This window comes from Lacerta agilis, chromosome 16 (genome assembly GCF_009819535.1).
Source record: "Lacerta agilis isolate rLacAgi1 chromosome 16, rLacAgi1.pri, whole genome shotgun sequence".
NCBI classification, from domain to species: domain Eukaryota; kingdom Metazoa; phylum Chordata; class Lepidosauria; order Squamata; family Lacertidae; genus Lacerta; species Lacerta agilis.
In genome coordinates this window covers 31758918-31773120 of record NC_046327.1, presented here as the reverse complement: position 1 = coordinate 31773120, position 14203 = coordinate 31758918, and the positions used below count along the sequence as shown (strand labels likewise).

General features: G+C 38.6%; 1 protein-coding gene across 7 annotated transcripts in view; it reads left to right on the top strand.

Annotated features, from left to right (window-relative positions):
* Positions 1-14203, top strand: part of NFIX (nuclear factor I X) — a 237736-nt gene that overhangs the window by 85319 nt on the left and 138214 nt on the right. The gene's annotated exons all lie outside the window — the stretch shown is intronic.

Genomic DNA, 14203 nt, shown 5'->3' with positions numbered 1-14203 from the left:
ACAAACAGAACAAGGGGCATCGGTTAACAGGTACAGATCAGTTTCAGTATTACAGATGTAGTCACAAGACAGCATCATCATTTTAAGTCAGGTAACTCACCTTAAAAGAATTATGAGGGACAGGAAATCAGGACTCCTCCGGATGAGAGTTAACAAATGAAATAAATATAAACCAATCAGCACCAAAGGTGTCCTTGTATGTTTCTCCAGACATCACCTTTCAGCATTAGATGAATTTATAAGTCAAGGCAAAATACCATACTTTATTATTATTATTATTATTATTATTATTTATTTATTAAATTTATATATTATATATTATACCATTGTATATATTTCATTCATCAGTGTTCTTCCCATGTAATGCTATCTCCATACATGCCAGCGCTTAAGGATCATTTAACAAGTTCTTAAATAAGGACAATAAAGCTCATCCCTGCTCCCTGCCAATATTATTATGAAGGAGGTTAGTTATCATACTAAACACTTCTGTCCAAAAGGACTTTGGACCTTTGGACACTCCCACCATTGGTGAATCAGCGTTCCTGTATTCTAGCAACCCTGCAACATAAAGGTGAAAAAACATTGTTAAGATAGTGTGCATAAGCCTCATTATAGACCTTGATTTTAGCAGAAATTGTCTTAATAGGAGGTGTGTGCCATAAGGTCACCCATTCACCCTCAGTAATGGCACCACCTACATTAGTTTCTCATAAGTTTAAGTCCCCCTTCAGCATTAAACTGGTAGTCTATTAGCGCCGTGCAGATATCTGTTGCAACCCTCTTAACACGTCTAGAGCTAGTCTCACATAGTTTCTCAAACACTGGTCAGAGATCATGGTAATCCATATAAGTGATGCCACTGTGAAGCAAAAAAAAAAAAAAAGTGTTTACAACTTCGGTTTTAGCTTTTCTAATTGGCTCTCAAGTTGGTGCATCATCAAAGGATTGCCTTGTTTGGAATAAATCTTGGATGCTTTGTAGTCCTTCCTTTCCCAACCCCAGTATTACCTACAATTGAATGGATCAACAAATTTTGGGTAGTGAAGGGAGAAGAGAGCACTAGCCAATCATTTTGCCTATTTCAACCAAACTTAAAGTGTGGCTCATAGAAAGGGATTGACAATATTTTTGATAGTCTAGCATATGGAAGGGGGGAATGGCTGGGCATTGATCAAAGGCATTTCACAGCCTAACTCCAGTTTACCCATGTGTTTCCTAATAATGCAGATGAACGGCCAAATCTGGAATGCCTTGTAATATGTCTGTAGATGGGGCGTTCGAAATCTGTTATTTCTAGTTGTCCTATACATTACTGACTTGCGTCTCTGTGGGTTGTGCCCCACTTTACTAAAAATGTGAAGCTTTTTGAAGTCACACAAATGGAACTAAATGGGGAGGGTCTGAAACAAGAAGAAGAACCTAGGGAGTAGTGTCATCTTAAGGGCAGCAATCTTTCCCAGCCAGGAAAGAATGAGTTGTTTCAACTTGGCAATGTCTGCTTTTGCCCTCTTTAGTAGGGGATCAAAGTTCTTATTGTGCAACTAAATAATAGCATTGGGATAAAGCTTCCAAGGTATTTAAGGCAGCCAAATTGCAATTTCAAACTAGACAATTGCTGCAGAATGATGCTCATAAGTTCCAATTTATCATTGATATCCACCACCTCCCCAGATCTTTCTAGCTGGATCCAAAGGGCTGGGATTACATCCTTAAGAGAAGTAAGAAGCAACAAAATATAATCAGCAGGTAGATTGATGGAGTGGGCAGTACTGTTAATCCTGGGACCAATAATAAGTGGGCCATCCCATATACAGTCGTATCTTGTGTTACAAACGCTACGTGTTGCGTTCGTCACAGGTTATGAACCCGCTGAACCCAGAAGTACTGGAACGGGTTACTTCCGGGTTCAGCGGTTCCTCTTTCCAATTTTCCAATTATATTGCATACTTTTGTTATATAATCATTTTGTAATTGTGAGCTGCCTTGAGTTCATTGATAGGAAGGTGGTTTATAAATGTATCAAGTGATTATTTTTCTTTTTAAATGACCAGCAATGTTCATCTGTGGGGCCTGAAAAAGTTTTTTAGAGTGTCTCTTCTTCATGGCTCATTTAAAAAATAATAATTTTATTTATAGTTTTCGTTTATATACATTTCAATAGTTTAACAAATTTCTAGCATTCAAACCTCGACTTCCTTCCTCCTCTTTCTGCAGTTCCTTAAATTTATTTTATCGTTTCCTGCATATTATAAATTAACTTTTTTTTTATTCATCAATTTTGATTATATATTCTTTTAAAACTGCAGGTTATTACAGTAATCCTGCCAATGTCTTTGCCTGCTTACACTTTGTAGATATTCAATAAACCCTTTCCATTCTTTTATAAAAAAGGTTGTTGTCTTGATTTCTTACTCTTCCAGTAAGTTTTGCCATTTCTGCATAGTCCGTAAGTTTTTGTATCCATTCATCTCTCATCGGGACTTCTTCTTTCCATTTTTGGGCAGGTAACATTCTTGCAGTTGTAGTTGCATAAATAAATAAATTTCTATACTGTTTGAGTAGTTCTACACCTATAATTCCCAAGAGAAAAGCTTCTGGTATTGTTTTGTTTTTACAAATGTTATCTTAAATATCTTTTTAAATTAATTATATATCATTTTCCAGTAAGCTTTAACCTTACCTCAAGACAACCACATGTGAAAAAAGTACATTCTTTTCCTTTGCATTTCCAATACTTATTCATTTTTTATTTTTACATTTTTGCCAATCTACTAGGTGTTAGGTACCATCTATATAACATTTTCATGTAATTTTCTCTTAAACCATAACATGCTATAGATTTTATATTCGTATTCCACAATTGTTCCCATGCTTCCATGTCTATTGCCCAATGTATCATTGAATATTTGACTTGCTCATCCTTTGTCTCCCATTCCAATAATATCTTATACATTTTAGGCAGCACTTTAACATTACATTCCAACAGGTCTCGCTCCAATTGTAATATTTATTCACCAAACCCTCATTTCCAAACTTTCTTAAATACCATGTTCAAATGATTATATTGTATCCATGTTGTTAACATTCCTGATAAATTTAAATTTAAACTCTCCTCCTTTCTCTCTTAATAAATTTGTATAAGTTGCCCAACCTTCCATCATATTCTTTTTCTTTACCACTATGGCTTCCAATGGTGAAAGCCAAAGTGGTATTTTTGTCTCCAGTAAGTTTTTATATTTATCCCATACTCTATACAATTTTTTCCTAATTATATGGTTTGTAAATCTGTTGTGTACTTTCACCTTTTCATACCACAAATAAGCGTGCCAGCCAAAAAAATTATCATGACCTTCTAAGTCTAAAATGTGTGAATTCTTCAGTGTCAACCATTCCTTCAACCAGCAAAGACAAGATGCTTCATAATATAATCTCATACCTGGCACGGCAGGGTATCATGGTTCATATTTTAATACAGTGTAATAGGGCCATTAATACCACCGGTGCCATATCTGCCTATGCTACTGTGACTGAATACAGAATCTGCAAAAGTTACTTTCCACTATATATTTTGAGGCATATATGCTAATTATACAGTGAGATCAAGGCACAGAAAGGTGTATTTTGTTTCAGCTAATAGGTAATGGTGCGGTTGAATGACAGTAGGCTAAGGTATTTTAAAAAGTGGGTAATTTGAAGTTCATTTTTCACATTTCTTAATTGCTGAGCTCTGTGAAAGATTTGGGGCTTAAGAGCAATATTTCAGCTCAAAGACTTGAATTACTTGCATATAAAAAGGCATTACAACAACAGCTTCGTTTTGCAAGTTGACACAGAGTTGAGCTCTCTGAGTTCAATGGGATTTGCTCCTTAGTGTGTCTTACCCATTGTCCAATGCCCTGATTCTAAACATTGGTGTTACATTATTGTATTGATCCCAAGTTGCTTTGCTGTTCATGTAAGAGCCAATTTCTGCCAACTTCCCTTTGTACCTGCAGTCCCCCTCCCCATTTCCAAGGGTCCTCCATCTTCCAGGAGCAGATTTTCAGGGGGTGCAGGGGGTTGTAGAAGGGAGGGAAGCTTCATTCTGTGAATGAACTTCCTTCTGCTCATGGAAGGAAAATTAGGATCCAAGCCAGTAGCGATATCTGACAGCAATAGGAGTGTGACATTTTGTGCAATTATACTGTTTTACACCAATTTTATAATCATGTCATTCTAACCCTAAATGGCTTTCATACCAATAAAGTTATTGGGTTGCCCTTTTTTTAACGATATATGTGCTGGGTTCCGGCACAGCAAATTTATGGGATCAAACTGTTAATAGCTACCCTTTGCTCTATGCATCTCTGATCCTTTTGGCCACACAGACAAATGTGAAGAAGACTTGGAATGCAGGATGGAAAAATTGGTCAAAGTATCCATTTTAAGTATAATAAATTGCTATAATTAACGATGTGTAAATTGATGCCAGGGCAGGACGCATATTTCCCCTTTATTTTCGAAGTGTTACAGTTATGGGACAATGCAGTGCAGTCCTATACATGAAATATGATTAAAGAGATCAGTATTTATCCCCCCCCATGAAATCTTCCTTCTCGCAAGCTGCACATTGCTTTCCTTTCTCTCACCACCTAGGAATCTGGCATCTGTTTGAGGGATTCCATTTTCCTCTCTCTTTCTCTGATTCCTCATCTTTTTTTTCCTTCATGTGGGAAAAGTAAGAAAACTTTTTTTTAAATAAGAAACAAAGATCTTGTAGGATCTTAGTTTAAAATTTTGATTTATTGCTTTCATTTGCCCACAAATACTTGGATATTTGGCTGCATTTGAAGGGGAACCGGGGGGGGGGGGTTGGTTGGTGGGGGGAACGGAACGTTAAAGGCTTTTCAGGCAGAAACCTGCAGGTCTTGGTTCCAGAAGCTGAACTGTGCCCTAAAGCAAAAGGATATGAGGATTAAATTAAATGAGAATAATTAATTTTGTTGTTGCTGTTGCCGCCACTTAGGCAGGATTTGAATCTATCCAAGAAGCCTTGCCACAGGCAAATGAGCGAATCTCTCTTTAACATGAGGCACAGTAGCCTGGATTTTTTAGTTTAGTTTAGTTTTTTGTTTTGGTAGGTGAGAGGTAGATTAAAAAGGGAAGGTTGGCAAGCAGGAGAATAAGCGTTGAAAGCAGAGTGGCAGGCTACTTTGGGCTGTGAGCTCTGATCATTCTTCAGCTTTACTCTAAGGAGGGCAGGGAGGAATCTAGACTTGTTTTTTTTTTGAGGCCCTTGTTGCTTGCATTCCTGCAAGAGAGAATTATTTTTGAAGTCTTAAACGACGGGATGCAGGACTTATCTTCATTAAATGGGGAGAAATGTAGGAGGAACAAACCTGCCTCTGTTCAGGCAGGGTTAGCACCGGCAAATCATTACCTAGGGGAGAATCTGCTGCAAATATCTGTGTACCAGGGAGAAACCCAACCTGGATTCCCATCCTCCCCTATCTAACTCATAGCCCTCCTGCAAAAGCTTTCAGATATGCTTTGATGAGCGAACACTCCTGCTTGCATACCATTTCCTAGGATACTAGTGCTAACTAGCTAGGCAGCTTTGCTTCATTCAACTTCTTCTGAATTCTTTCAGCTTTCTTTTGCTTTCCTCTATTGCTTTCTTAGTGTGTCTTAGACCCTGTCCAAATATTTTCACCTTAAGTTGTTGACTTTTTTTTTTACCCTTCGTTCTCTGCAGGCTAGGGTTTATTCTCCATACAGTATCTCAATAGAACCCCATTTGCTTTGGGAGGTCTTTCCCAGTACAGTATTTGCATCGGATTCAAGAACTGAGATGGGTCATTTAGGAAACATGACTTGCTTCTTATTTTGTTACAGATCATTATTTTAAAAGATGTAGAAAGGGTTGTTTCTTTTTTCTTCTTTAAATGAAAATGCTGTAATGCACCCGACAGATTTGTTTCCAGAGAAGAATAATTGTATTATGCAGTTGAAAAAATACTAGCTTTGGATGCAAAAGTCCAGTGTTTAAATCACCATTTGGCAGTGAAGCTAAAAAGTGCCCCAGGAGATCAATGAACCAAGTCTTCTTCTACTTCAAAACCAAAGGTGAGGTGGGGTGAGAAGGGTAGAATTCGGATTGGGACAATGACGCTGGGGGTGTTGACATTTAAGCCTTTCCCACATTCCATTTCCACGTTTCTCCCATGCCATTGAAATCGCATGCACACCGTGGTTTACAAAATGGTGGTTGTGTGCTGTGGCTACATACTCTTCCCTTGCTTCTTCCTTCACTGCTAACCAGCTTCAGCATGGAGATCCTGGCTTGCACTAAACCAGAGGTTTCCTGTTACATTTGAACTAGGCAAAGCTGACTTAATGTAGATTAACAAACTGAGATAATAATCCAAGGCACTCACCCACATGGTGAACAACTGCACCCAGCCATTGTTTAGCTACATGCTATTTTGTTGTTGTTGCATATCAAACATCTGTTAAAGGCGCACAGAAGTAGGGCGCATTATTCCCCGCTCTGTCCCCCCTATTGGCTACTTGGCAACTATGCTAACAGAGCCAAGACGCTTTTCAAAGTCGCTCATGGGGTGACATTTAATGCACAAATGTGGTGCACTTTGGCAAGCTTTCACACAGGCTTCCAAACCCAGAATACCTTCCAAAGGTTTACCACACTTCCTGGAGTAATAACTTTATATACGTTCTTTCTAAACTTAACGCAGGAGCCTTCCAACTTCTTTTAATCTTAAAGAATATTACCGGTATATGAAGCAACATAGAACCAAGCAGTAGGAGACTTATGTAGACCTGGGTTACTGAATTTCTGAGGCAGAACTCGGAATATTCCTTAGGAGACATTTATTTAGATAGGACAGGAGAAAACATCTGGCATATAAGAAAATAAACAAACAAAAATGCTGACCAACCTTAGATGTTAAAAGCTTCTGAATAGTCTACAGTTCTTAACCAGCTCCAAGAAGTTAGCGACCAGTTTCCATTAAATACAGTTTTTTTTCCTTACCTAACAAGACCACATTTCTGTGTTGCTTCAATGAAAATGCCAAGAAGATGGAAGTAGGCCTGTGATAGGGTTGTCACCTTTGGTCGGGCAAAATAAAGAACAGTGGAGGAAATTGGGGGGCTAAAAAATACTTTACCTGTTGCAGAAATGACTTCAAAGCAATCCATTACATTGGCACATGCGATTTACAGTGGTTTATTCAATGAAAATAAACCCCTCTCTCACTCCCCGCCCCCGCCCCCTGGCCCCACAAAACACTCTTTTTCCCACCCCCCCACCCCCACCCCCCCGCTCTCCACCGGATGGATGGACCAGGCCCATGCAAGTCCTCCATCTCTGACTCACCTGCCTCTGCCTGTGCAAAAACTTTATTTCCTTCCACTCTCCACCAGGCCCATTCAAACCTGCTCTCAGAGTCCGATCCACCCCTGCCTCCTCTGCCTGCTCAAAAGGTATTTCTCCTGCACTGGACCAGGCCTGTGCACACCCCCTCTCTCACTTTCTGCGACCCACCCTCTGCCCATGCATAAACCCTCTCTCTCAAACTCCTCCTCCAGGCCCCACTCCAGCCTCTGCCCACATCCTGCGATAACTCTTGCTGTCACTCGACTCTTCTCATGGACCCAACTTCTACCTGCACAAACTCCTTCTCAGGCTTTCACTCTTCTCCTCTTACTGGACCCACCCTCTGCCCACACAGTTTTGAGGAAGAGAATGAGCTTGAATATGTGAAAAAAGGCATCCTGTTTGAAATCCAAACAGGACGGGGAAAACTTTCCTCCAGAAAAAGGGATCAAGTTTCTTTAGGGACAGGTGGCATTCCTAGCCTGGGACCAACCAAGGTGAATGAAGAGAACTAGCTTTTACCAGTGTTTTGACAAGCCATTGGATTTAGCAGCCTGCCTGGGGCCACAAAACAGGAGAGGTATCAAGCCATCCACTAGCCCATAATATGTGGCTAGTATGCTGCATTTGGCATGACGACTAGTGCAAGTTGTGCAGGCCTCCCATGTTCCTGTTTTTGGTATAATTTCTCCTTGTGGATGGTTTGCACATCACATAAAACCATAGTTTAATGGTTTAATGCAGACAAACAGCGTTTATTCTTGGCTTACCACTCGTGTTTGGTTTAGAGGGAACAAACCATGAGACAAGGTTTGGATAATGTGACAAGTCAAGGCTTGTGGTTTGTTGCTTCCAGTGCAACCAAGAGAGCAGGAGGGAAGGAGCAAAGTGGGAACTTGAGAACAGCGGTGCACTAGTACACTGCTCATTCATGCTAAGCCAAAGTGAATGTAACTAATGTGTAGTTACGTAGATGCTCTGAATTCGGGAAACTTCATTTGTAGATTTTTAATTTTTTAATTTTATTCTGGCACTTTATTCTTCCACTGTGCAAAACTCACCCAGTCCCAATTTCCCATCCCTAAAGAGTGAACAGCAGTGTGGCCATGTTGGAATGCGTTCTTATTTGAATTGGCGTTCACTGGGCACAATAAGCTTTTGAGGGTGTGGGATTTTTGGATGTTTTTACAGATGTGTCCTAGGGAAGAGGCTGACTATAGAGTACATTTAAAATTTATATCTGCAATGATGAGGGCTAGAAACAGCCCTTTGCATCTCCTGTTCTAGAGGAAAATTTATTACATCCTTGTTCATTCACTCTTGTCTTTAGACAGTGATTGATTTAAATATCTCCTGAGCACGAGGCTGTCTTCCTAGTACATTTTACTGTTGGATCATTGATGGATGACAGTAACAAAATAGAATTTCTCACCCAGTACATTGTGATAATCCTTGCCAATGTAAATATTTTCTATAGCATCCATAGCTCCTGTGAAAATTATTTTACAACCCAATTTTGTTAAAGCAATTTATTATTGGGTTTTTTTAATGCTTATCTAAGTATCTGCTTTTCCTTTGTAGGTGTAGCATCTCTAAAATAAACACATGTGCTTCTTTGCACACAAAGGCAGTGATGCTGGCATTAGGGCATGAAAGATATGTTCCTTTTTAATAATACTGTTCCTGTGTCCTTGTGGACTCATCAATAACAGACAAATAGCATATAATCAGTAACTGAATTATGACATTTGCTGAACCTTACTAAAATTAGGCAGGTTTTCCGCTAATATGAGATCCTTTATGATAGCCATTCCCATAATTTGATTTCCCCCACCCATGCCTGTATTAGTTTATAAACTTTATTTTGCTTCCTTGCAAGATAATTGAACTTTTACTGGTCCATTTAACTAATAGTAGTAGTAGTGGTGATGGTGGTGATAGTAGTAGTAGTAGTAGTAATAATAATAATAATAATAATAATACTCGTGTTGTACTGAATGATGGATATTCAATAGTGTTGAATACCCTCAAAATTATGACCCAGGGGTGGGGAACCTGTGGCATTCTAGATGTTGCTGGATTACACCTCCCACAGTCTTCAGCTATTGGCTGCTTGGGATGTGGTTAATGGAAGCGGAAAGTTCAGCCGCCTCTGGATGGCCACTGGTTCCCTACCCCTGCCTATTTATTCGCCTTTGCCTAATCAAACAATTTCTGGTCTTTTAAACTGTGTATGGAGGGGAGAGTTATTGTTTGTTATAATGGTATGTGTTTTGTGTTTTAATATTGTAAACCTGTTATCCTTGGATGAGGGGTGATACAGATTTTTTTTAAAAAAAATAATTCATTTTAGTGGGCATAAGCATGTGCTGGATGTACATCTAGACACCTCTTTCTTCCCCATCCCCAGTGCAGTGATGCATTGCCACTAGAGGAAGCTTTTACTTTTTATTCAGCCTTTCGTTTATTCGAGTTTTGTACATCCCTGCTCCAGCTGTAGTCAGCTGTCTCCTGTGTGTGTGTGTGTGTTTTTTTTTAAAAAGTAACCAATAGAGTATGGCTATCTCCCTGCAGCAAGACTTCCTGTCCTTGCATCCTTATCCCATTTCTGAGTGAGCCACGAAGGGCTTATAAACAGTTGATATGAAAGGATAAATGCATGATAATTTTAAAAACGATCTCAGAAGTGCTGAAGAAGAAAGAGGGAATACCTGTTTCTGAAACTTTGGATCCTTGTGGTTCTCCCCCCCCCCTTCCGTAGTAGGTCTGTTGCTGAAAACAACACAAATCTAATGAATAATGGAGAGCCCAAATGATTAAAAAATAGTTGATCTGTGGCACAGATTCTCATATGAGCAGAACCTTCCAATGGCTAAATATCCCTCTGATGAATTTCTGTAGACTCCTTTCTCCTTGTCACAGCTATTTCGCTACACGTGGAGTTGTCCTTGACTCTCCATACTTCCAAGTGTCTTCGTGTGCATACTTATAACCTAGTAAGTTCTGTCCAGAATAGTGAGCATATTATAACCATGTAGATAGCGTAGAGATAATTCGTTTTAAGCATGCTATGTGTGTGCGCGCGCACTAAAGCACTTTCAAATTTAATGTCTATTGCACAATATATATATAGACTAGGAGGTATTTTATCACTCATTAAAAGATCACGAGGGAAACAAAGTGTTCAAACAACACTGACCTGAAATTTAAATTAATTTTAACATTTGCATTAAAGGTCATTTTTATTTAAGCACTATCACACGAATATTGTAAAAGGGTTTTTATTGGGTTTTTTTAAAGGGAACAAATGCATTTGTATAAATCAAAACACACTGATAAAATGACTACTTGTAAAGTAATAGTGGCACTGTGCAGTAGTACAGATGTGTGACCATAGACTCACCCTACTTGGCATGTCCCTGCAAAATAAAAAAAACCATCAAATATAAAAAGGTGTGGAATTACTGTTCCTTAAAAAACCTGAAAAGCAAAATAAAAACACAAGCGGTGCAGGAGTACAGCAATTTGATGATGATGTCATTTAGATGCCCTATAAAAATTAAGTTAACAAAGCATGGCAAATGCAAAGCAAACAGTCATTGATATCTAAGGGTTGATTCAGACTTTGACACCTCACAACTGTCTCCTTTGAAAATGCTGTATGGTTTTCAAGCTGAAACTGAATGCCACAAACATTTTCTCTGTCTTGAGCAATCTGTGATAGCTCAATCATTGAAACATGCGAGTCGACATTTAATGTCAAGACCAATAGGTGAGCTAGAGTGTGAATAAGAGGCTAAGTGGGTTATGTGGGCCATTTCTTTTATCAGATTCATAAAAATCTTCATTTCTGAAAACAACAGTACTAAGATTTATTTATTTTTTTGCTGTAGAGTTTGATTTGTGGGAGATGTCTTGCCTTTTTTATTTCCAGTAACACTGTTGCAAGTAATTTCATTGTCACAAAACAAAACACTCTCACTGTTTCGTTCAGTTTAACCTGATGTATCCAAATCAGCATCTTAATAAGTAAAACATTTAAATAAATAAGCAATGTTTTTTGTGTTTTTTTTTTCTTCAAAGCTGGACACTGCCAGACTTTATTCTGGCTGAAGCAGAATCCTGATCTTTGTCTTGTTGGGTTGGGAAATAAATTGGGCAACCACGTTTACTTGGGAGTGTATCCCACTGATTTCGACAGGAGCTACTTCTGTTCAGGATGCAGCTTTGGCCTAGTTCTCACAAAGGTGGTTAATCTGTACCTGCCCTGAACTGCAGCCGAAGTGCACACAAATGCCCCTATATAAAAACACATTTCCTGCACATTGAAAAATGTTGGAGAGAAATGTCCTTACCAGCTTTCTGAAGAGGTCTAGCCGGATGCAGGTTTATCCCCTCAGTGAGAACTTGGCCTGTGTGTCAGAATGAACTTTATTTAAAGTAGAATAATTGCTGTGCATTACTTTACCCTATCCCGGGAACTTAGGAAGAAATATATTTTAAAATATTATTTTATTTGCAAACCTGACATGAAAATCCAGTGCGAGTGACAAAACTCAGCATCTCTCTCTACAATTGCTTTGGTTCTCAGTCTTTTAAGGTGATGTTAATATCACTACATAATCTCAGACAAAAATACTCAGAAATTCACCAGGGTGTCTAGTCAGAGCTTGAGCTGTATTTATTGCTTGCTCCGTGCAATGCTTTTTAAATGCCTTTTTAGGGGGGAGTTTAAAACTGCAACAAAGGCTTCCTTTAGTCTGCAAACCTGATTGAGTTGCCAACCTTTGCCTTGTCCAAGATCCTGATCTGCCATCTCCACTGCAATTAAACCAGAATTTTCTCAGTTACTTGAATTGGTTTCATCGTCCACCAGTCTGAATTATTTGTTCTTATAATGCATAGTGCATAGGCAAGTAATCTTTCTACCAATGGCTTTCCTATAGTGTTCTGAGTTCTGGAGGACAAGAAAGAGGTAGAGATGAGAGTAAAAACATATGGGTGGGGATGGAGGTTATTTAAATGAAGATGATTCTACTGTTGCTGTAGATGATTTTTAAATTATTATTTTTATTTAAAAATATATTTTCTTTTAAATCTATATTTCACAAACAAAATCTTAGTAGCTGAAGTTGTGGGAACACAAAATCATTTCATTCATTCTGGCTTTAAAATTGACAGACACTTTACTGCTGAGTCCTGTAATCCTTTTGGATTACAAAAGCAAGATTTTATGTTGTGGGGTAGGGTAGGGGAAAGCTGGGTAACTCTTGGAAGATTGAAATAATAAACCTGTGTGGAATAGCTGGACTTCTGAGCTTATATACCAATGAAGGAAAAAAATATATTTCAGTGTTTCAGGTGCGAGAGGCGGTTGGTGAGGGTTGCTTTTCGTATTTGCACAAGGATGTTGAAAGCTGGAAGGATAGTCATGTTACTCTGTGTTACCTTAAAGACGAACAGAATTCATGTAGCCTTGGCTTTTGTAGATTAGAACCCTCTTCACCAGGTGCATAATACAGGTGCACAACTCATTCACTGCTGTACAGTTCCCTTCCCTGTGAATGTTGTGCTGTTGCTGCCGTCATTTTAATTTTGAGACATTTAATGTTTCATTATATTTATGTATCTTTTCCCTTTGTGCTTGGTGTGGGGTTTTAGTTATCAAAATGCTTCTTGTAGGTTTTTTTTTAATCTTGCAAATTTATTTTTATTTTATTTTTTAACACCTAGAGGAGATTTGCTACCAAAGAGCATTGTAGCAATGGGGTACCATGTCTCTTTTCATGCAGTTGATTATTGGAATAAAGGACAGATGTGATGCGTCCCTCTCCCAATTACCATTTTTACACAGAGTCTGTCTATGGAGAGACGTATTTGGAGATTTGGAGGTGGTTTTGTAGTAGTGACATTGCCCTTCATAGCCATGGTTTGTATTTATTCATTTTGGACTGCCTCTGCTCAAATTATATCTGCTGGTGGTTTCCATAGCTTTCCCTAGAAAAAGTTGAAGTTGGCTCCCAGAAGTGTTATCAACACTATAGTGATTGTGTGTGTACATTTGGTGTGACTATCACATATACCAATCAGATAGTGATAAGATGAGCTTCCCCTCTTGATCAATGCCTGCATGACTTCTGCAACTCTCTACAACATAGATTTTGAAAAATTTATCATTTTCTTAGTTTTGTTTGTGAAAGAGTAGGACGTAACTCTTTGGAAACAGTTTTCTTTAAGCAGGAAATGGACAAGACCAAAGTGGATTTTATCTTGTCTTGTCAATTGATAATTACTGTATGTATTTAGACCCAATGATTTATCATTAAATGAATGATACACCCACCTCTTCCCCATTCTTCCTTTGGGAAGGCCACAAGGAGGAGATCCGAAGCTTTCATGTCCATTGTCAGTTAACCACAGTTTAGAGTTGTGTCAAAACCTAAAGTGTGATTAATCAACTATGATTTATTGAAACAAGGCAGCTTCATAAGGCATAGTTTGAAGTTGGCTTATTTCAGTAAACCATAGTTAAGAATAACTCCATAGTTTGTCTCGATTTAGACGTAATGCTGAACTGTGACTAGTTTAATATCACAGTGAAAGCTTCTGTTCTTGCAGCTGCACCTGAGTGGGAGGAGAGGGATGGGGCTGACAAACCTAATGCTCATTCTTATGTTGGCTCATTCTTATATTGATAAACTATACTTAAATTTTACATCAGAATGCAGACAGTGAAATCTGTGGGACTGAGAAAGTGATTAGAAATTAGGTTACGAAGTCTGTGTGAAAGGCTTCTTCCTTGTAGGGATACAATATTTGAGT